Source organism: Dermacentor silvarum, chromosome 8 (genome assembly GCF_013339745.2).
Source record: "Dermacentor silvarum isolate Dsil-2018 chromosome 8, BIME_Dsil_1.4, whole genome shotgun sequence".
Lineage (NCBI taxonomy): Eukaryota > Metazoa > Arthropoda > Arachnida > Ixodida > Ixodidae > Dermacentor > Dermacentor silvarum.
Genome location: NC_051161.1, coordinates 127576020 through 127599380, shown reverse-complemented (window position 1 = coordinate 127599380; position 23361 = coordinate 127576020).

Here is a 23361-nt window from a genome sequence, read left to right as displayed (position 1 = left end):
CAATATATTTATGAATGATTTCACTGCATCATTATCCAAATATATAGCTTTTCAATACGCAGATGACACGGTGCTACTAGCCAAGCATATATCTTACGTGAGAGCGATTAGTTTGCTACAAGAGAATGTGTGCGATGCAATGGCATGGTTTGAAAATAACGGTCTTACAGTCAAGTCAACGAAAACGAAAGTTGTGTGTTGCAGTAATCCGTTAAAGGCAGCAGTTAATACGGTACCGCTTTTTTTGCACTCACGCAGCAAAACTTTATGTAATTGCTTTCCAACAGAGTATGTGGATTTGATAAAATACCTCGGATTATTTATTGATAATGACCTTTCCTGACACACCAATTAACATACATGTGTACTAGACTCAGGAGTATTTCCTGTTTATTATTCAATGTAAAATCTTTTCTTCCCATATCGGTTAAAAGAACGGTGACGCACTCGCTCGTGTACAGTATTTAGAGGTACGGTATGACCGTGTTTGCTTTTTCTTCTGTTCGTTGGCAGTACAGAATCGATGCCATTTTAAAGAGTATTCTGAAAAGAATCGCTTATATACAATTCTCCTGTGGCGAACACTTCAGATCTGTTTTCGTCCCTTTACTTACCTTCCTTTTATTGACTGTTTGTGCATAGAGTTGTGTCGCGCCACTTTTGGAACTCCGATTTCAGACATGCCTACACTGCGCCTCGATCACGCATGCGCTGTGGGGGTGTGGGACGCCGCGGGACGCAGGACGGACAAAGCCCCCGCCATAAGCTGCTTCGCATCTAATAATTAATTATGATTATGAGGCACGCTGTAGTGGGGGACTCCGTATTCATTTTTACCACCTGGGGTTCTTTAACGTGCACCCTATGCAGGGTACACTGGTGTTTTAGAGCGCATCTCCTAGACGCCCGTTCCTGCGGCGACGATGGCCACGAGATGGCGCCAGAGTAGCGCGTGTCGTGTGGTATGTCTGTCGGCGGCGTCGGCGGCGGCTATGAATCGCGCCCCTGCGTCACGCACGCGCTGGCTCTCGCGATCTCCAGATTAGCGAGGCAGTCGAGCCACACTTCGCGCCGTTTGCAACGTGCATGCCGCACGAGACAGATTGTCCGCGCCAGCCAATACATCGTGAAATGAAAACACGTGCAGTGCTTAGGGATCGATTATCGTAATATCGTCGGTGAATTTTTTTTTGCATATACTTCCTATCGAAATGCCCCCGCCGAGGCCCCGATTTGATCGCGCGCCCTCGGACTTAGCAGATCAATGCCAAAGCCACTACGCCACCGCGACGGGTGCATTTCTATTATTGATTCTTGGACCTATTATTAGTTTCATTTTAACATGTTTGTCGCCTTTCTGAAGCACTCACTCTACAGAAGTCCTGGAAATTTATTTTGGTTATAACATGAAATAATCTACCGACTTCTTGGTCAATCCCCCATAGCGGGTATGAGCCACGAGTTCGATGGCCAACAAGAACAGCGAATCGGTGTGTTCCAATTCTGGACAGCATCGAAGATAGTCTACGTAAGCCGTTAAGGAGACAGCTAAGACAGCCTCGAGTCAAAGTAATCGAACGCGTCTGAAACCATCTGGAAGACGATGGGAAAGCTGATGATGATGATGATTTATAGGCACCCCTTTGAAACGGGGCGGTCACAAATAGAGACCTAGCTTAATTGCTTTAGTTAATCAGGTATGCTATACAAGCTTTTCATTCTGGCATTTTTCTATACCTCTCCTTAATCTTTTTCTCCGCACGGCGCCTTTGCTGCTGATGATGATCTATTGGCCTCCCCTTTGAAACGGGGCGGTGACAATAGTCACCTAGCCTGCTTGATTTAATCAGGTCTGCTATACATGTTTTTTTTAAGTGCGAAGCATTTCTTCGCGAACATTTGTTACTTTAACAGTATCTGCCTATCTATATATCTATCTATCTATCTATCTATCTAGCCGCCTACGTCTTTGTGCTCTCATGGTCGTTTCGCTAAATTGGTATGTACCAAAATTGGCATACTATGACAAGAGTATATGACGAACATAAATGATATGTCATGACATGCGTGTCATGTAGGTCATGAAAGAGCCGCCTACGTCTTGGTGCTCTCATGGTCGTTTCGTTAACTTGGTATGCTCCCCGCACACTGCTTCGCATAACATCGATTCACACAGGGCGTGGGATCTGCCGGATTTTTTTTCTAGCTTTTTTGTACGGATTAATCTTTTTTCCCTCAATTTCTACCTCGTACCGCTACCAATGACTGTAAGAGATCAAATCAGGTCGTATCAATCTCTTCCCTGCTTTCTATTTTTTTTTCACCAATACTCTAAACGTCTCTTGGTTATCTTGATGGCTGACCGGTTGATACTTCCGTCCACGTTAAACCCAAGCGCTTCTGGAAGGTGTACGTTACCTACTGTTCTCACTTGGTGAATCCCTTCACATTCCACGAGGATGTGTTGAGTGGTCTCCGGATCTTTGCTGCAGCACACAAATGCCTTATCTTGTTTCGAATATTTGCTCCGGCATGTTTTGGTCCTTAGGCAACCGGCTCGAGCCTCAAATAGCAAGGCCCTTTGTGTTATCGTACATATTTTCCCTTCTAATTTCTTTCTTCTTATTCTTGTAAATATCCATTGTCCTTTTTGTTTCGATTCTTTGGATCCAATTCACTGTCTATATTTCTCTCATTTTCTTTCTGATGACGCCTGGTTGTCGATTTACAGGTTGAATTACCCTCTACTTGGCTGCCAACTTTCTTGATCTCTTCCTCCATTCTGTGTCCACGCTTTTCAGATACAGATACTTGTGCACTTTAGCCGCCCATTTATTTTAATCCATGTTCCTGAGTATTTCCTCAAAACTAATTTTGCTCTGTGCTTCTATGACTTCAAAAGAAGCCCAACCCATGTGGCTTTTCCGTGGGCTCCCAAAGCCAACCGGCCTACTGATCTTCGATTAACTTCTAACCCCGACATGATATCCCATTTGAAGCATAAAATGGCATTTGTGAACGTTAGCACTGGCACCATTACTCCTTTCCAGGTTCCACGCACCACCTAATACTTATTGTGGCCCCACAGTGCTATATGTTTTATTACTGCTGCATTCCGCTTTTCGTTTATTTTCAGATTATCTTGGTGGGTGCTTGAGTAAGTCTTTCCTTCGTTTATGTATACGCCCAGGTACTTATATTGCTTGACTATGGGTATGACTTGTTGAATTGACACCAAGTAATTACTCGTCCCATCATTAAAAATCATAATTCTTGATTTTTCTGTGCTAAACTTAAGGTCTAGATTCCCACTGCGTTGCCACAGATATTCGCAAGTGTCTGTAAATCTCTTGAATTGTCCGCTAGTAGCACTATGTCGTCCGCATACCTCAGTCCACGCACCTTCTGTTGCACCATTTGTCCATTACGCATGTAGGATAAATCAAACCCTCATTAACTGTTTTCCAGTCGTCTTTCTATACCCTTAACATAAAGCGCGAACAACAATGGAGACAGATGACATCCTTGCTTCAATCCTTGGTGAATTCCCACCATTTCATTACCTTTTTGACTTTCCGATACAACTTGTACTTAGTTGTCTCTATATATCTCCCTGGGCAGCTCCACGAAATCGTCATCTATGCCTTCGTGCTTAAGAATATCCCATAACAATTCCCTGTCTACGTTGTCATAGGCTCCTTTAATATCTAGAAATGCTATCGATAAAGGTCTATTCTGAGCAACTGAAATCTCGATGCACTGAGTTAGTACAAATATACCGAGTGTTCAAAATTAAGTTTTACGGAATTCTTAAAAATCGCCTGAGGAAGGTACCATAATTCTTATCGTTGAGCTGGGTTATTCGAAGAGGCGGACATTAGTAGCACGAGAAATCGAAACACATATTCAACTAAATAAAAAAATTGACTAATTAAATTCTTAGTTAATTACTTTACGACCCATATTGCAATTTACGAATTGTAGCCGGTGAACTTGTCAGGCGTATGCAATTGGAATGAATTTACAGATTGGCACCAGTTTGGAGATATGCGCCGTCAAACTCGCCGTAAAAATGCACTGTTGTTCCACTTACTTTTTTACCAAAATCCCGTTTTATACATTGAAGCACAAAAGTAACTTGAACGCCCATGTATTTAGTCCCACACTTTGGGAAATAATATCCCGAAACTGGTGTCATCCTGGAAGTTCATTTCAAAAACAAACGGTGGACAAAATGTGCAAGGAAGCACCTTTTCTCCGGGACCCTTTGGTTTCTTGTATAAGGAAACTAGAATACAAATATATTGATAATAATATTGATAAGTGGATGCGTCTTGCAAACTCACCAGCTACAATTCGTACATTGCAATATGTGTCGTAAAGTAATTAACTAAAAAGTCAATTAGTCAATTTTTGTTATTTAGTTGAATATGTGTTTCGATTGCTCGTGCTACTAATGTCCGCCTCTTCGAATAACCCAGCTCAACGATAAGAATTATGCTACCAGCTGCCACAGGCGATTTTTCAAAATTCCGTAAAGCTGAATTTTGAACACCCGGTATTATCCTCTAAGTGTTTGCTGAACCCATTTTGTAGTTCCCCCCAGTACATCATTTTTCTCCACCCGCTTCGATAGTACTAATTTTATAACTTGCATTGTCATTCTATATATCACCGATGTTACTGTAACTGGCCTGTAAAAGCTCGTGTTATCCCTATCTCCTTTGCCTTTGCCGATGAGGTTCATCTTGCTTTCGCGCCATCCAACTGGAATTTTCTTCGTTCTAATCACTTGCTCTATGGCATTAGTCAGCAGTGCCTTGCTCTTTGGACCGAGGTTTTTGATTAGCTGTATTGGAATGTCATCGGGTCCTGCTGCCGTGTTATTCGGAACGTTTTCTGCTGCCTTTTTCCAATAAAAGCTTTCTGCGACCTTGCAACTTCGCGACGTGACGCCACCTCGCGGCGACAAGAAAAAGCAATGAAAAGCACCTGTTATTTTTTGTATTTTAGCTGCGCGTGCGTATGAAAAACTCAACGTGACTTACATTAAGCGCATAAACGTTTTCTTGTGTGCAGACGACCTTCCCGTCGAGCTTCCAAGCGTCCTGCTCAGCCGCCGTCTAGTTTGGGCAGCAAGGTATAGCCTACATCGTTCTTGACTTCGATGCTGTCTTCGCAAAGTTGTCTCTTTTGCCGGATTGGCGAGAATTGGAGTGAGTCTTAAATGGCCGATGTCCTCCAGACTTGTACACGTTACGAAAAAAAAAGTAACCTATTACAGTTACATTTACTTCTTTCAAAAATGTAAAAGATTACAGCTACAAGCACTGCCACACGAAAGTAATTGAAGAATTACTAAAATGTAATCGATTACGTCTACATTACTTTCCTGTGAACTATTATGCCCGCTGCGGTGGCTCAGTTAGCTAAGGCGCTGCGCTGCTGAGCACGAGATCGCGGGATCGAATCCCGGCCGCGGCGGCCGCATTTCGATAGAGGCTAAATGCAAAAACGCCCGTGTGCTTGCGTTGTAGTGCACACTAAAGAACCCCAGGTGGTCAAAATTAATTCGGAGCCCTCCACTACGGCGTGCCTCCTAATCAGAACTGGTTTTGGCACGTAAAACCCCAGAAAGAAGAAGATGTAAACTTTTATGAACATCGCATAGATACGGTTAACAAAACGAGCTGGTCTGGAACTTGCAGTGAGTCAGTTTTGCTAAGCCGAAACTGACGTACTGCAAACATCCAATGCGGTAGAAAGGTTTGGCGTTGCGCTCGAGCACCGGCGCAATCCACATGGCACATATTACTATACAGATGCTATGTGTCCAAGACAAAGGCACTGCTATAGCGGTGGTAGATCACACTCTTCGGACGATACACAGTGAGTTAATTTCAAACACTGATACGGCCACAGCAGAACTACAAAGCGGTAGCAGCAGCAATACAACATCTCCCAGTAACACTTATCACTACACCTATCATATTTACTGATTCGATGTCAGCATGTAGAAAACTCATACATGACGACTAACCTAAACATATCGCACAACGGTTACAAGAAAGTCTCCATCGGCAGGTTGAGACTGTCCGGATTCCTGGTCATTAGGTGATGTTGGGGAATGAACGAGCTAATCAGCTTGCCTGCGATATGATACTCCATGGCTCGATCCCAACATCCCCCGGCCAAATCTATTCGTCTCACCAACGCCTCCACCACAATTGCACCCATTTAGGGACGAGCGCAGGATATACCCTAAGCTACACCAAGACATTGCAAGGACACAGGGCACACTCATCCGACAAGCCCAGACGAACACCCTGCTCACTCCAGCACGGAAACACCTCCTCCAAGGCATACTTACTGAAGACCTCCCTCGCTGTAGCCACTGTGGTGTCTATCCTCCCAACACATCACATATCCTATGGCAATGCCATTCAAAACTACCCCCCTTGCCCAAACCTTAATCCCTCCCACCTACCCCTTCCTTCGAGTGGCTGACCACCCCAACCACCCTTCACGACCAACGATTCCTTGCGGACTTCATCGGCATAGCCTTGAAGCACGCCGCAAGCGACGGCCTGGCAGACTAAAGTGATTTATCCCTCTCTCTTTCTCCTCACATTGTATTGTTAATACGCGGAGGCGACATAGCAGCGCGCGAGACAACTGCTGCTGCGCGCGAGAGCGGATGGTGAGGGACAGATCGTACGCGTCGTAGCGGGGTCTAGCCTGAACCGTCGTAGCCTGAACCGTCATAGCGGGGTCTCTGCCGGCGTCCCAACCAAGGAGGTTGGTCCCACCTCGTCCTTGGTTGATGCACGAGATGATACCGGCGGGAAACTGGGGAAACAGTCGGAATCTGCCAGCGCTATAGATTAAGCGTAACGTTTAATGTGCATTCCGCTCAGACGGTGTGGTAAGCACGCAGCTGGGTCCGCCTGAACGCTAATAATGTCTCTGCGCAAAACGCTCACGCCTGCAGTGGAAGCCAGAACGCTGCCCCAGCTCCGTCAGAGCCGATTGAGCGGAGCTCGCGGACGCTATCTATCTTGTGACACGACGCGGAACAAAGACTGAAGTCTGAACAAGAGCTAGTCCGCTCATGCACCTACGCTGCGTGAGGGTAACCTGGCGTGACTTGGCTTCGACGCTTTTGCAGCTATAGGGACTCCGAATCTTGATACAATCGAACGCCTCTACAACGAACGCCATCTACAACGAAATCACCTGTATAACGAAGCAATAATTATGTCCCGGTTATGTTGTGATCTGTGCGGCGCGTGACCTTTACAGCGAAGTGACCTGTATAAAGAATGATTGCAGGTACGCCAAGTACTTTGTTATAACGGCGTTCGACTGTATACACATCCCCTTTTGAACCTCCACGCAAGGCCACGTTTGCACGTAGGTACGCTGACATCAGGACGGTGGCAGCACGAACGCCTAAAATGGCGCATACAGAAACAAAAGTCTAAAATTATATTAGGTGCGAAAGCAGCTAAATTTTCGAACACATATTCCAATTTGGGCACGAAAATAATGACGGTCGTAAATGCACTGCCGCACCAACCCCTGCCAATCCAGCCCACGATAAAACACTTCTCATGTATAAATTTAAAGCCCACGAAGAACATTCCGAATGCGGTTAAGGTGGAAGGCATCTATATTACACTGAATCAATTGTAAAGTAATCGTCAATGCGGTGAAATGAGTGCAAAGCGGTAAATTACGCTCTTGCAATCAAATCGAGGGTGATAAAATAGTGCAGTAGAAAAGGCGGTATGGTATGGTATGATAAACTTTATTCAGGTCCTGAAGATCAACCCTTAGGATGACGCAGGCGGCTCCCATGTCGAGACAGTAAGGTTTAACCTTACCGCCGTGTCGTGGGCCTTCTGGACGGCCTGTACTTGATCTAAAAGCACTCCACTGTGAAGCACTCGCCGGCACCTGCCTCTTTCCTTGTCGCAGTCTGTGAAAGCCATAGGACATTGCCAAAGCATATGATCCAGAGTAATCATGCCATTACACTTCTCGCAATTGATTGGTACCTCTCTTTCTGGATATAGCTTGTTAATAAAGTTTGGACTAGGATAAGTTCTTGTCTGTAACAATCTCAGAGTCACCGCTTGAGCTCTATTGAGCTTAGCATGTGGCACTGGGAATTCCCTTCTGTTCAAGTAGTAATGCTTCGTGACTTCATTATATGTAAGTAATCGGTCCCTGTTCTCATCCAGCATATTATTGGGATATATTATTATCTGTGCGTAGTGCACGGATAGTAAGTCCTCGTGCAGCTGCGTTAGCCACTTCGTTCAAATTCCTCCGAGATGGATCGACAGACCCCATGTGTGCAGAAAACCAGCGCATTTCGATCCCTTGGCTGTCCATCTCACCGATCAGCTGGGCAGCCCTTTTGGTTACAAAGCCTTTGGTAAAATGTCTAATAGCCATCTTAGAGTCACTGTAAATTCGCATTGGCTTTAAGGAATAATAAGTAGAGAAGGCGGTAACAGTCACTGTTTATCAAGACATGTTGTAGTATAATGTGTTTTTGGTTCTTTTGCGAGAACAGTCATTTTATAGAAAAATATATTAACATTTTTCCCATGCACAAAAAAAAACTGACCAAGAAAGAGGAATTAGAATCACTTGCTTATTTTTTTTTTCCTTAGGTAATTGAGCGCCACTTTTTCGAACTTGTCATTTGAGCTTCCCATGGAATGCCTTGGATCTGTTCAGAACACCAGAGTGTGGTCGAAGGCCCGACCTAGGTGAACAAGCCCATGCACGGCCCGGGCCCACGCATTCAAGCCCAAGTGCGGCCCGGGCCCGAAGGCATCAGGCCCTGGCCCGGCCCGAGGCCGCCAGAAATCGCTTTATCCGACCCGGCCCGGACTTTCGGGTAGAACGGGACCGTGCAGGGCTCTAGTGTGAAACATTCGGCGTTACAATGAGCGGGAATAATGAGAGAAACTGAGAGTCTCGTTATTCCAATGAAGCTAACGTAGCTTCATTGTCTGTTTGCTTCATGTGGTTGAAATCTGGTACAGCATTCTCCTTTAAAAACTTCTTGGTACAACAGAGTGTTACGGACTGCAGGAAGTGTAAAGATTGCAGAACGGCACGCGGGCACAGGTGGTCAAATGTCGGGAGTCCTGGGCAAGTACACGAGCTCGAAGAGGGCGCATTTTTGTGGACCGCCAATGTGCCAAATGATAAGGAGGGTCGTCTAACCATATAGCTACCGTCAACGTGGCACTTATTTATAGACATTTCTACTCGCATGCCAGCATGCCACTGACCTCGAATCTCAGAATGTAGGCAACGCTTTCAGTCACCCAGCGGCCGTCCTTGCAACGCACCCGCTCGATGAGTGATGTCATACGATTCACCGTTAACGCGCTTGGCGTCTCTGTCGCCTGCAACCGTTCGCTTTGCTCTTCAACTCTACGCCGCACAGTGACGTCAATTTCCGCGCGGATAAAAAGAGCGCGCACGTCCGGATAGGTTTCATATGCGCCAGATGATGTGCGACTATAGCTCGCCGCGTCCAAGTTTGTATGCGTTGACGCGCATAATCCCCCGCTCGAGTAATGGGGTCGGCAGGTGGCGGTGCGGTGAAATCCTTGGAAGGTTTGAGGCAGGCATGACGTGCGGGGACCTCACGAAAACGTCGGTGCAATCGTAGGCACATTGCAGTGGGCATATTCCCTTTCGCTCGTCAACAAAATTATAGTTGGATTCACGTATAATGTACAAACGGGAAATGGAGGAGGCAACACGACGCATGGCTGACTAGCAATTTTCAGTGGCTAGAAAACCGTTACTCCTATAGTGTCGTGCCGTTTTCAGCGATGATTTTCTTTTTCTTCGGGCATTGACGTGGACAGATAGATACAGCTGCACGGGATCATGTGGCGAGGTTGAAACTATGTGTTTCTTGCTGCGCTGTTTCACTTCTTCATAGGCTATCAGTGTGTTTCAATTAACTTGGGCCAAACGTTAAAAATATGCAAACGCTACGTAGCTGGACAGAACCAAGGTAATCTTGTGTGCCGTCGCTTGGAGATACTCGGATTATTTTTTGTATTCCGCCTATTTACATAATTAGTCTTAATTAATGAACTTCTAAAATATCTTAATTAGATTAAAGGTGTGAATGAGAAAATTGTAGAGCAACATGAAAAACTCCCGATACAGCTTTCTGTTGCTCAATACGTGCTACATAAAAGTGGTTTTCCGAGCGTGAAAGAAGCCTGCGAATACACGCAAAATTGCCGCGCTGCAGGCTGCTCCAGGCACTTTTAGGCGCTAGGGTTATTTAATTAAGACTAATTGTCTAATTAGGCCGAATGCAAAAATATTCAGAGTATCTACAACCGACGACAAACAATATTACCTTGGTTCTGTCAAGCTACGTGGCATTTGCATATTTTAAAATCTTGGTGCATGATAGTTGGGACACCCTGTATATATATCATATGGGTGATTGCCGAAATCGAAACGATGGGTCGACTTAAGTTTCTTCGTGACCAGAACGATATTATTCTAAGCAAAATGTTTAAAGTGCACTTGGAAAGTGTTTTACTGCAATTCATTGTATCTTCGTGCACGTCTAAAAATGTTTGTGCAACACACTATTTTCGTGAAATTTTTTTCTCCTATCGGATGTTGGCGACGCGAGTTTGATTAAGTGGTGCCACAAAATAACTCGTATGAAGATTTTGTTGATGTGATGTTGCCTGTGTCTGTCTACACGATAATCTACGGTAAGGGTCCAAGACAGCGCTCTAAAAATAGTGAAAATGATGTTTCTAAAACTTAATGTGAATTAATTTTTTTTCTTTCAAGCTTGACACGGCAGCTGGCGGCCCTGTCAAATAATGAATTGTTAGATGTGAAACGTATATGCGTTCTCTGTATTATTACCTACCTATTAGACAAAAAAGAAAGAAAAAAGAAGAAAGCAACGGTGACTAACTTCATCGATCAACTGCGGGGGGGGGGGGGGGGGGGGGGGCTGTCTTTCATTTGGATGTACTGCAACATACTTTGAAGAAAGTGCTACCCATTATACCGCATGCAATCCGGTATTTTCCCATAAAAAACGAAGAAGGTATCTCATACGATTTCTTTATGGTCTTGATCCTCCTCACAATTTGGAAGACACGGGCGATATGGTTCAGCATGCAGACGATGTACGTCCTGTCAGGGAGAACTTTATAGAAAGTGTGTTGTTTGTTGGAGGTGTGTTGTACACCCAATCTGAACTACCCATCTGGGTGGAAATGTTAAATAGGCTAGTATGCTTTAAATTTTTTTTTCTTCTGTGGTAACCTAGCCTAAGGCACATAGTGCTTTTGTATTATGTAGTGTCTAACCAAGGTCGATGGTGAAACTGTGAACATGGCAATAAAGAGAGAAAAAAGCGAAACGATGGGCAAATCATTAAAGTGAATTGCCCTCGTGTGCTTGCGCATATGACTATATTAAGTCATATGTAAGAAAGTAAGAAACCAGATTGTGAAAAGAACTACGCGAACATTGTAGATTGTAGCGTTGGTGTAGTATATAAGATTCCATTGTCATGTGGCAAAGTGTACGTAGGGCAGTCAGGCCGCTGTGTTAACGAGCGCCTTAGAGAACACGAGCGATCTATACCGACAGGCACAGGTTCCCGTTTAGCTCAACATTGCAAAATATGCAAGTGCAAAGCTATGTTTCATGACACTACGATTTTGAAAAAGAGCCGTGATACCACCGCCCGAGAATTATCAGAAGCTTTTTTCATACAGTCACTGGGTTCGTAGTGCATTAGTGTGCCTTCCTTAAGCTTGTACAGCGCTGAATATGGTTTTTTGGATTATGTGTCATGAGTGCACTCTGGCGATCAGATGTTGTGGTGGTTGCCGCGCATGGTGCTCACCGCGCATGTTCTTCTTGTTTCTGCTCTATATAAAGGAGGTATGCAATAAAATTATGTCAGTTGAGAGTAGCGCCTTGTCATGTCGTCTTTCACGTGTCCGTTGTTTTTGCGCTAATCAAGTAGTTATGGACTATATTAAAGTATGGGGTTTTTGCGTGCCAAAGCCAACATCTGATTATGAGGCACACCATAGTGGGGGACTCCTGATTAATTTGGACCACCAGGAGTTCTTTAACGTGCACCTAAATTTAAGTGCACAGGTGTTTCCTGCATTTCGCCCCCATTGAAATGCGGCCGCCGTGGCCAGGATTCGATCCCGCAACCTCGTAATCAGCAGCCTAACACCATTACCACTGAGTAACCACGGCGGGTCTGCATATGACTCATATATTTCGAGTTCAGCGTAAAACATTTGTTGGACCTACTGGGACAAGTGAGTCCTGATGGATCCAATTGAATATCCCCATTGGACTGGGCTGTTGGTTGTCAACAAGTACTATTGTTTTCCTTATACAGAGACCCCATGTGCAACCTCTGCCGAGGCAATTGAGCCTGTCCTCCTGCCATTCCTTATAAGAGCTTATTAGTCTAATGTGCTGTTAGTTCTCAATAACCTTATAGGCTACTATCACATTTCTATCAGTATTTTCAAAATTTATGGAGGTGAGCTGGAGAAGCACAAATGTACAAAACTGGATTTGCTGGCATATGCATATGCTGGGTGACATTGCTGACAAGAAAAATCGGCGCAAACGAAACAACTCACACGGGAAGAAAATGCAAACACAAGCGCAACACTCACAACTGTTTAATAGCAGTAAGGGTTTCATATATATATATATATATATATATATATATATATATATATATATATATATATATATGTGTGTGTGTGTGTCACCAATTGTCACGCATGCGCACAATAAGAATACGGCAACATCGCAAGTGAACACGAGTGGGTCAAATGCGGTTGCGCAAGTCGAACTCTGAGTTAAGAAGTGCGATCCACGGGTCAATTTTACGACGACCCATGTTTCTTTTGATAAAAAAAGGCTTCCAATGCAAGTCTAGAGGAAGCGTTACCGCTCCTGCCCAGAATGATAGTCTCCGAAAAGCGAGCCTCACAGCTACACGCTATAACATGGGCCACCATATGTGCGCCCTTGTCCTCTTTCTTGCCTACTTCAAGCAACGTTCGGTTTGGCTGATAGGTATTTTACCGCAAGACATCGGGATAGCATAAACCACACCACCGTAACACTTGACGAATAGCTTCTCATGCCTGTACGGCAACCTCGTCTCCTTTCACAGCAAATTCGAGGGCACAGCTTTGAAAGCTTGCTGGGGGCAGAAATGACTAGAGGCACACCATGACGTATGGCGACCTTTTTAATGTTGTGTGACGCTTTATGCACATTCGGTATAACTGCAATAGAGTGTACAACTGGGCGAGTTCGTTGATCTTCGTAGCATAATCAGCGCAAAAATAACAGCAACACAAGACAGAGACGTACATATGATCAGCACTTGTCCTGTGTTCCTCTCTGCCTTGTGCTGCCGTCATTCTTGCGCTGCTTTTACTATGAATACGGTATAACCTCCGGCCGTTAGGACGTTGTGGCTCTGCGCCCTTGTCCTTCGTGCCTCATGCTTTACTTTTTCCAGTAGTGTCTCGGCTACAGCATTCACGGTCGACAAAGGGAAGCGAGCTGCCAAACGGCGGCCTGGTTGGATAGTAAATCTAGACGGCATTTGGTGCGAGCACGATTTGCGGAGAGCTGATTTCAAGCAAAACTGCTCGTTTCATCACCTTGGAGTGCTCGGAATAATAGGATAATAGTTATTTCAAAGCATGCGACTGATAATCCCCAGCAGACATGACCTTCGCCGAAATAAATCTTTAAATCTAAGAACTGTACGCCCTTGACGTCAGGTAGCTCGCGTAAGAACAAAGCATTGACTTTGAATGTTAAAAGCTTATAAAATGATAGCAGGGAACGTAAGGTCAACCTCTTTGTTTAAAGGCACTAAAATTTCATCAATACATCTAAACACCTATAAAGCTTGCCCCCATTAAAAACACGCTCTAAATATCGATCAATAAAGGACAAAACAAATATCGCAAATACCGGGACAACACATGAGGTAATACAAACACCCCGACGCCGCAGAAAAGGCTTCTTGCGAAAATTCAATAAAAGTGACACTTAAATAAAACTCAAGTAGAGTTTAAAAGTTGTCCACTGACAGGCCTGTGCATGGAGTTCTGAAAGTCAGTCACATCATTGCTTTCAATACATCAATACATCATTGCTCTTAAGAAAACCAAAAGCTTATCCTGCTGGATGGAGTAGAAAAAATCTTCCATGGCAGTAGAGAAACTGCAATTAATTCCATCATTACATTCAACAAATTGCGCAACTTCAGACGAATTCTTGACACGGAAGGGCTCGTCCACTTCGAGCCTCTTTAACGCTTTTAATAGGAACCGGCTCGCGTTTTGCTGCCATGCTCCACGCTCGCTTATAATGGTTCTAAAAGGAATCTCGTGCTTATGTGTTTTAGCGGTAAAAAATATGGTCAAACTGTTTTCTTTGGTATTCCGAACTTCGTTAGCGAGGGTGGTCAATTATAAGTCCAAACTTTTGCATAAATCTATTCATTTGGGCTTGACTTTCACAGCACTCTTCTTGATTGGAACAAGATCCACCGCTGCCAGCGCTTTCTCGTTAAACAATCCTTTCGGCAACTCAACAAAAATCCCTTCCGTATTATCAGACTGCAAAAGCACGAGCTCGTTTTGCTTGAAGAACATAACTACAGCTTCCAGTCTTTTTTCAGCGTGTCGGTCTGTTACCCTGCTTTCACACTTCGAGATGCAGGCCCTTCCTTCCTTGAGGCATCGGTCATGGTCCTCTTGGCCTAACCTTGCAGAGACGTCTCGGTTGACACCCACCAAGTCAAGAGGCTTGACGAATCGAGGGCATATTTTAAGTCCCTTCTGCTGTTTTATTTTGGTCCCTTCTCCACCCAATCAGCATACATTTGGGTGCCTTCTCCAACAATGACGTTCTGTGTATATCTTATGGACATTCACTGACAGGACATAGATATCCTAGAGATGTGTTGAACACGTCCTGCGGAATTCCCTCACCCGATCGCTTAGCCGCACTTTCCTTGGCCTGAGGACATCCCATGCATGTCCACCAGAGACATCATGGGGACATGCTGTGTACATTTTACGAACATATGTCAGGGCCTTTTGCACAGTGTTTGTCATAATGTCAATTACGGTCACAGCACACGCTGTGTGACAGATGCAACGGGCAGAACGCCCACGCTTCAAGAACAAATACATTGTGTGCACCAGTGCTGCCAACCTCCGAAGCCAGTTTTCCCATAAATGGATAAACAATTCCATAGATTTCGCTAGATTGTTGTAAGATCCACATGTTCAGTTTACCAATAGGATTTTTAAAGGTATATTTTTTTGCAAGTAGAGTGAAAATTTATAGTCTCACTTTATTTCCAAGCTGGTTTTATAAAAACCTAAATAATGAGGTCGCCGCATTCAAGTTGAAATGATGTTGCAGTGCAAACCATGCTAAGCAGAGTTCGTGCTAGCTACACAGCCTCCTGCTTGAACCTACATTCACAGAACAAGACGCCAGCACGTTTATACTCGCTCCACATGCAAAACAAATGAACAGCATCAAAATTCCCAGATTGACAGGGAGCCTGATTTGAATTTCAAGGAGCTTGGCACTGGACCACACTCGATTACAGAATATGTAGCAATGTCAAAACAGTGCGGCCCTTCGCAACACCAATATAAAGAATGTGCAATAATTCTTTCTAGCATGCTGCGATGTACTGACGTAGCTGCAGCACATTTGCGCGCTTACAAGTCATTTGCAGCGAAGCACGCAAATACGCGTCGAATTTTTTTTAACGCGATAGCGTTAAGGGCCCCGTGTTGCACAAAATCCGGTGTCGCGATGTCGGCGCCGGCGTGCGATGTCGGTGTCCATGGCGGAGAAAATCATCCCGAACCACCCAAACCGCGCAGGCCCTCCACAAGGTGTAAAGTTTTGGTGAACAAAAATTGAATTTCTCTCAGTGAAATCCGTCAGAAAAACAGTAAAGTACGACTTGACCAGAACCTACAGACATGGTGACGTCGGATTGTAATTTAAATGTACGAGAAAACCTAGTTTTGTTACGAGGAAACTCAAATGCAAATCCATTTTTCAGCATTTCTACCAGACCTACAGCCGCACGTTCGGGTGCTTTACTTGCGAAATTGATATCCAGATGGCGCTCGCATCCTCGGCAGGTCTATCTATAAAAGTAACAAGGTGCTTATAAAATGGGAAAACAAGGTATCTGGGCCTATAGAGATATAGCAGGGGCTTAGGCAGGGGTGCCCTCTGTCACCTCTGTTATTCATGCTGTATTTAGAAGGATCAGAGAAAAAATTAGAGAGGAGCGGACTTCGCTTCAACCTTTCCTATTTCAAGCAAGGAGAATGGATTAAACAGTCATTACCAGGACTGATGTACACGGATGACATTCTACTTATGGCTGACTGCAAGGAAGACTTGCAGAGATTAATTGACATCTGTGGTAAAGAGGGAGATAGCTTAGGTTTGAAGTTTAGTAAAGAAAAATCGGCAGTCATGACTTTTAATATAATCAGGGCAGCGAGCATAGGATACAGGAGGTGACGCTGGAGGTGGTGGATAAGTACAAATATCTTGGAGAGTGGATAAACAATGGGGCTGAGTACCTAACTGAACATGAAAAACATGTGACGGCTAAAGGTAGCAGAAATGCAGCTGTGATGAAAAATAGGGCACTGTGGAATTACAATAGGTACGAAGTGGTGAGAGGAATTTGGAAAGGGGTGATGGTCCCTAGTTTGACTTTCGGCAATGCGGTCCTGTGCATGAGATCAGAGGTTCGAGCAAGGTTGGAAGTTAAGCAGTGAGGGGTAGGTAGACTGGCTCTGGGAGCACACGGAAATACACCAAATCAGGGGGTACAGGGTGACATGGGATGGACGTCATTCGAGGGCAGGGAAGCCAGCAGCAAGATAGAATTTGAGGAGCAATTGAGAGAAATGGAAGAAAAGCGGTGGGCAAGGAGAGTTTTCAGTTATTTGTACATGAGGAATGTTGATACAAAATGGAGGAAGCTGACCAGAAAACTGTCAATCAAATATTTGGACTGCAGGAGGGGTGCAAACCAGGAAACAGCGGTTAAGAAAAAGGTTAAGGAAACAGAGAGGGGTCTGTGGAAAACAGGGATGCAGACGAAATCAGCACTGGGAACATACCGAACCTTCAAGCAAGAAATTGCCAAAGAAAATATCTACGATAATTCTAGGGGAAGCTCTTTGTTGTTTGAAGCCAGGACGGGAGTATTGCGGACTAAGATGTACCGAGTCAAGTACCAAGGTATAGACACGTTGTGCTGTGCGTGTGGAGAAGAAGAGGAAACAGCTGAACACCTCATACTTTTCTGTAAAGGGCTTAACCCTACAGTGCAAAGCAACGGGGCTGCTTTTTTCAAAGCATTGGGGTTTAGGGACAGTGAAGGCAAAATAGACTTTAAGCGGGTAGAAATAACCAAACAGAGGTTATCTGATTGGTGGATAAAATCAAGGCAGGGGTGAAATTTCACCCACCACAAAGTACAAAATATGTTAATAGTCATGGCTAGGTGGCGTATGCCACCGCGGGCCCGGTTTAAAGGGTTCAGCCTCATCCATCCATCCATCCATCCATCCATCGTCAAATTTGGACTTCGCCTTTTCGCATGCTGCGACTGCAGCGACGAAAATCGGTGCAGTCGCACGCGTCGCAATGCGAATGCGTTTTGGACAAGCGCGCGCGTCGGGGCAATAGCAAACAATAAAATAATAAAAAAAAAGTGCTAGGGCCTTCACATTTTAATACAGCACGACTTATATTGCCCCTGGAAAAACGTCTTCCCGGCAATGCATTTCTGTTTAAAAGTGAAGCCGACTTTAAGGGGATCGGTGTAAGCTTGGTCTTTGTAAGCTGGCTTTCCCACGTTTTGTGTTGCAGTGGGAAAGCCAGCTTACAACGAGGCCCGATAACGGGGCTCGAACGGGGCCCGATGACGCTATCGCGTTCCACTCTTAAAGGCGAAGTTTAAAGGGATACGGGCACAAAAGTTGGCGGGTGGCTTTTTGCGTCGGAACAAAATTTTAACTGTTGAAAATGACGAATACAACCAGCTGCGTTGAAAAAAAGAACGAGAAATATTTTTTTTTTTTTTAGAATTTCTGTTGCACCTTGCCTCCAAGCGGCAGCCGGCAGATGCTGAAATTTGACGTCATAACACCCACCCACGGCCAAGGTCGGCCCACAGCTTTCGCAATGTTTCCAGGGGCGTCGGTCCATTGCAGCATTTGTCTAACACCTTTCGGCGATCTTCGCGCTAGGTCCCTCTGAAACACTATCCCCGTCGGCGTTCCTACATGAGGCTTCCCGCCGTCATCGCTCGGTATTGACGCGTTCGTCGCGGCGGAAGGAAATGCCCAGACATTCCTGTTATAACCGCATCGTCGGTCGTGACACGCCGTCGCACACGTTTCCCAGAGACGAGAAGGTGCGTAAACTTTGGATACATTAGAGAGCTTTAGCTTGTCCGGTAATCGGGTATACGCGGGCGTTGGGGCGTTCGGGCGGAACCGTAAACGTGGCCGGCCTGTATGGTGCTGCCACCTGGTGGCGCAGAGCTCAAACAGACGAAAACAGCTAATATTGCAGTAACCAAGTGTATTCTACTTCACTGCTGGTGTAAATCTTCGGCAGCAGCACGATTACGTCACTGCCGAAAATTTACACCAGGAAATGACCAATATTTCTTGCATAAAGCCCAAACCGCATGAGAGCGATTTTGTGCGTAACGGCGACGAGCTCCAAAACGGGCCGTCGCGCGAACAGATCGCTTGTTCTTGTCGCTCGATCGCCCGGTTCTGCAAATCTAGAATTCGTCGCTCGTAGCCCAGAGGTGCTGTGAGCGACTAGCCAATAGCGCGAAGCCGGAACTGGATATACATCAGTCAAGTACTACCGATTATCGCACGGAACGAGCAAACAACTAGATTTTCATACGTGCAAGGATAATAACGTAGTGCAAGACCTTTAGAAATATTTATGCTGCTCTTTACACTAAAACACATCAACTTAAATTAATAAAGCACGCGTCACGCCAGTTTCGGCGAGTATTTGCTGCCCTCATACCGGCAACACCGGGAGACGTCGCTCGTCTCGTTGCTAGCATGCGGTACGACCTGTAGGCGACGAGCGAACGCGACAGCCATCTCCATCGCGTCGCTTCTCGCTTTCGCGCGCAAGATCGCGTGCATGCGGTTTATACTTAAGTGTCTGGTGCAGAGCGAAATCTTCGCGCTACGGTTCGCGAAAACCTGACCGGCACTTCCACGGCCGCCTACTCTTCTTCGTCGCTAGACGCGGAAGGCTCGTAACCGTAAGCGGTAATATTTCTTGCCAAGTTGGAATTGTCTGTCCTCGCCTTCAGACGTGTACTCATCGCTGGTAGACGCACCGGAACTCGAATCCATGCTCGCGATGGCGGTGTCGGCGCGCTTCGAATGACCGTGGCCGGCCGGCTGGCTATCCGACGAGGGTGTCGTGACATCACGCCTTCCAACTCCTGCGGGTTGGGAGTTGGCTGGCTATCCTGCGGGTTGAGCGGCGAGGCGCGCGCTCACAAAAACGCCAAAAATAAAGCCATCGGCTCAAAAATGAGTTAAGTGACTACTTCTTTTCGGTGTAATCACACACTGAGGATTCATTTTCAGCATTTTCGTAAAATTTTCAGATTTTGTGTCCGTATCCTTTTAAGCGTCCTCCAATTTTTCTTTCCATTAATCGAAATCTCACCGAAGCACGTGACCACTGGGACTCTACAATGCGAGTCTGTTTTTTTGCCTATGGACGGTAAATTTGAGTGCATAGTCGGCTACGCAGCACCCACACCGCCTAGTCGTGCTGCGGTGCTAGGTATATGTGTTCGCTTATGCTTAGATTTGCTTCTTCTTCTTCTTTCTGGGGTTTTACGTGCCAAAACCAGTTCTGATTATGAGGCACGCCATAGTGGAGGGCTCCGGATTAATTTTGACCACCTGGGCTTCTTTAACGTGCACTACAACGCAAGCACACGGGCGTTTTTGCATTTCGCCTCCTTCGAAATGCGGCCGCCGGGGCCGGGATTTGATCCCGCAATCTCGTGCTCAGCAGCGCAACGCCTTAGCTGACTGAGCCACCCCGGCGGGTGCTGTGATTTGCAGGTGCCGCTTTGTTTAGCATAGCAGCATACGTTTGTTTAGACGGTTGCAGATAAATATTTTATTTAAAATGGGGACATCCACACCTTGTCTTTTACTTGACGAGATGCGTTCGCTGCACCGCAGTACGACCACATGGTCGCATGGTAATACGAAAGTAATGTGGGCTGACTGAACTGAAAACGCGTCACGTAAGCAGTTCCACGTATCGGTCACTGCGGCGTCGTAGCAATGGTTCCTCTAGTCTACGAGTTTTTCTTTCCTCCATGTCGTAGCACAAATTTTCCCTGGATTTAGAAACTTTTTCCTAAACAAAGACTAGAATCCCTGGATCTAGGGAAATTTTCTGTCACACCCTACGTGTGCAGAAGGACAGCATACCCCTCATTATTCGAGGCCTTCCACCAAGCGCAATTGGCTTATTGAACTAACTGAAGTTTTCAAAGGAAATTGAGTGGGAAATTCGTAAAGTACGACGTACATAAGAACTGCAGACATGATAGCCTCCAATTGTGGAAAAGACAGGATAGCTTCGGATAACTAGAAAACTTAGTTTTCTGTTACGAGGAAACTCAATGACAAAGCCTCAATTGGAGGACAAATATTCACGTGTATGCCAAAAAAGCTCCATGTCGCATAACCTTGAGACATTAATAGTAGGATATTCGAAACAGGTCCATGTGCGATATCCTTGGAACATCCGTAATAGGATATCCGAAACTGGACGTCCAGCGGATGTCCCATTTGTATCCGAAATGGTGCATAGGCATTGGGACTTGATTCTGATGTCCTATGGACGAAGTTTTTTCACTGGGCAGTACCATCGGCAAGCCAAGCTTGGCCTAAGGCTATTAAAGGTTTTTCCAGCGCTGTCTGGTTTTTTGAAGACCTCAGAAGAACCCTGAACGTGGTCTTTCACCTAGTCTTGGTGACCTGTGTAGCGACCCAGTGAAAACACTTCGTCCATAGGACACCTAGACATGGGAGTCGGCAGGATTTTGTCTTGGGGAGGGGGGCAAACCCGTTCTATCGCGGCGACGGGGGGTGTAGTGCTGGTGTGGCTAGGGGATGGGGGAAATGCCCCTTTTGCACCCCCCTGCCGACGGCCATGCATCCGAATCATGTCCTAAGGATTATGCACCATTTTGAATACAAATAGAGCATTCGCAGGAGGTCCAGTTTCGAGTATCCAATTACGGATGTCTCAAGGATAACGCACATGGACCTGTTTCGGATATCCTACCATCAAATGTCCTAAGGTTATCCCTCATGGACCTTTTTTCGCCATAGACGTGAATATTTGTTGTCTCTGAGTTTGACTGTGAGGTGTGTTGTCTAGGATATTTTTCAAACGAAGCTTGTATTGCCTCACTCGTGTCGGCGTCGGTGTTGGCGTTGGCGTACGAAGAAACCCAAGCCGCACGAAAATAAAAATGGGTCGTCGGACTGGGCAATCGAACCACCGACTTCCATGTTGCGAGACCACCACGCTAACCGATTCAGCCACTGTCGGGTTTTTTTTTTTTTTCGAATATGGCATTTTTTACAATGAATGAAATTATGTATGTATAGGAACTATATTTACAATAATATAAGTACCAGGTGGTCACTAGTAATCACAGATCAATGAGCAGTCCATACAAAGAAAACGTCACACAAAGCAAGACCTAAACTTGAAAAGTGAAGTTAAACACCTGATCAAAAGAGGATACCTATCCGGCTGACCTTCTTCTTTGTCGTAAATGTCATTTAAGGATCCTTTGAGCAAAATGCGATCTTGAGGAAATTGTTCTTTCTGCACTTCGATCCTGCATACGAGTTTTCCATAGGCTATGCAAGCCTATCAGTAAAGACATATCGAATGGTACATCATCACACGGAGCAACAAGATACCGGATACTGTGAGAATTTAGATCAAAATACTTTTTCAAATTTCTATGGATGACATCCCAAAATTAAATGGCGTCTTTACAATCAATAAAACATTGTTCAAAGGTTTAGTGGTGGTGGTGGTGGTGGTGGTGGTGATGTTGAAGCAGGCGGGGTTAGCCTGACATACATAGCCTGTTCAATGGTTTCAGGCACGTCACAAAGGCGACGTTAATTGACGAAACGAAAATTTTCGTTTTCTGAAGCCATATTCTAACGGGCAAGCTTTCAGTGAGTAATATGTAAATCGAAAAGTTTTTGTAGAAGGGGTAACTGGCATTTTGCGCACTCTTGCAAGTACATCATGTCGTGGCAGTGTGATGTATACTGATCAATAAAACGGTGGCGGGAACATCGATATTAAATATTTGTAAAGATTTTTTCGTGACACAGTGAACAAATAATCTTTAGAAAAACGCACAGTCAGAAAAGAAATAGAACAATAAACCTCACGCATAAACCCTCATAAACAAGGTCTAGAAATTAAATTTGAGGACACCACCAATTTTGGCAGAACATGAACCAGGTTAACCTGCAAGAAGACTCGTAATACCGGATGAGAGCTATCCCGAAAAAAAGAGAAAGCGCGAGACTAATTGTCGAACATACAAATGCACTAACCCTAACCCTCCAGCACTCACTGGTCGAAAAATGTGGTCGCGTTCAAACTGGAAGACCATATAAATGCTGAAAAAATTCTGTGAGAACGTTGAATGTAAATCCTTGCGCAGTGAAGAACCTGAAAGACATAGAAAACTTTGGTTGCCAAAAACATGTTGCAGGCTTCTGCTCTTCCAAATATTGAAAGATGGTGCGGGACAAAGGTATTTGTGTAGCGCTGTAGGGCTGGAACGTGCTCTTTCCAGTAGTGTGCACTGAACTTGTGGGCATGCAGTGGAACTCCTAGATATTTAGGTGGTGCACAAGACCACTCAATGCCAGCATAATGTGATGGTCTAAGGCCCTATATCCAAACCATAGCCCTGAGCTCTTAGAGATATTCATCTGCGCACCGGAGACAGTATACCAAACTCTTCTATCATAGAGCTTTATCGATGCTGGGCTTGTCTTTCCAGAAGAATGCGATATCATCAGCGTATGCGAATACTTTTACCTCATTACCAATAATATTAGAACCACGAACACTGTT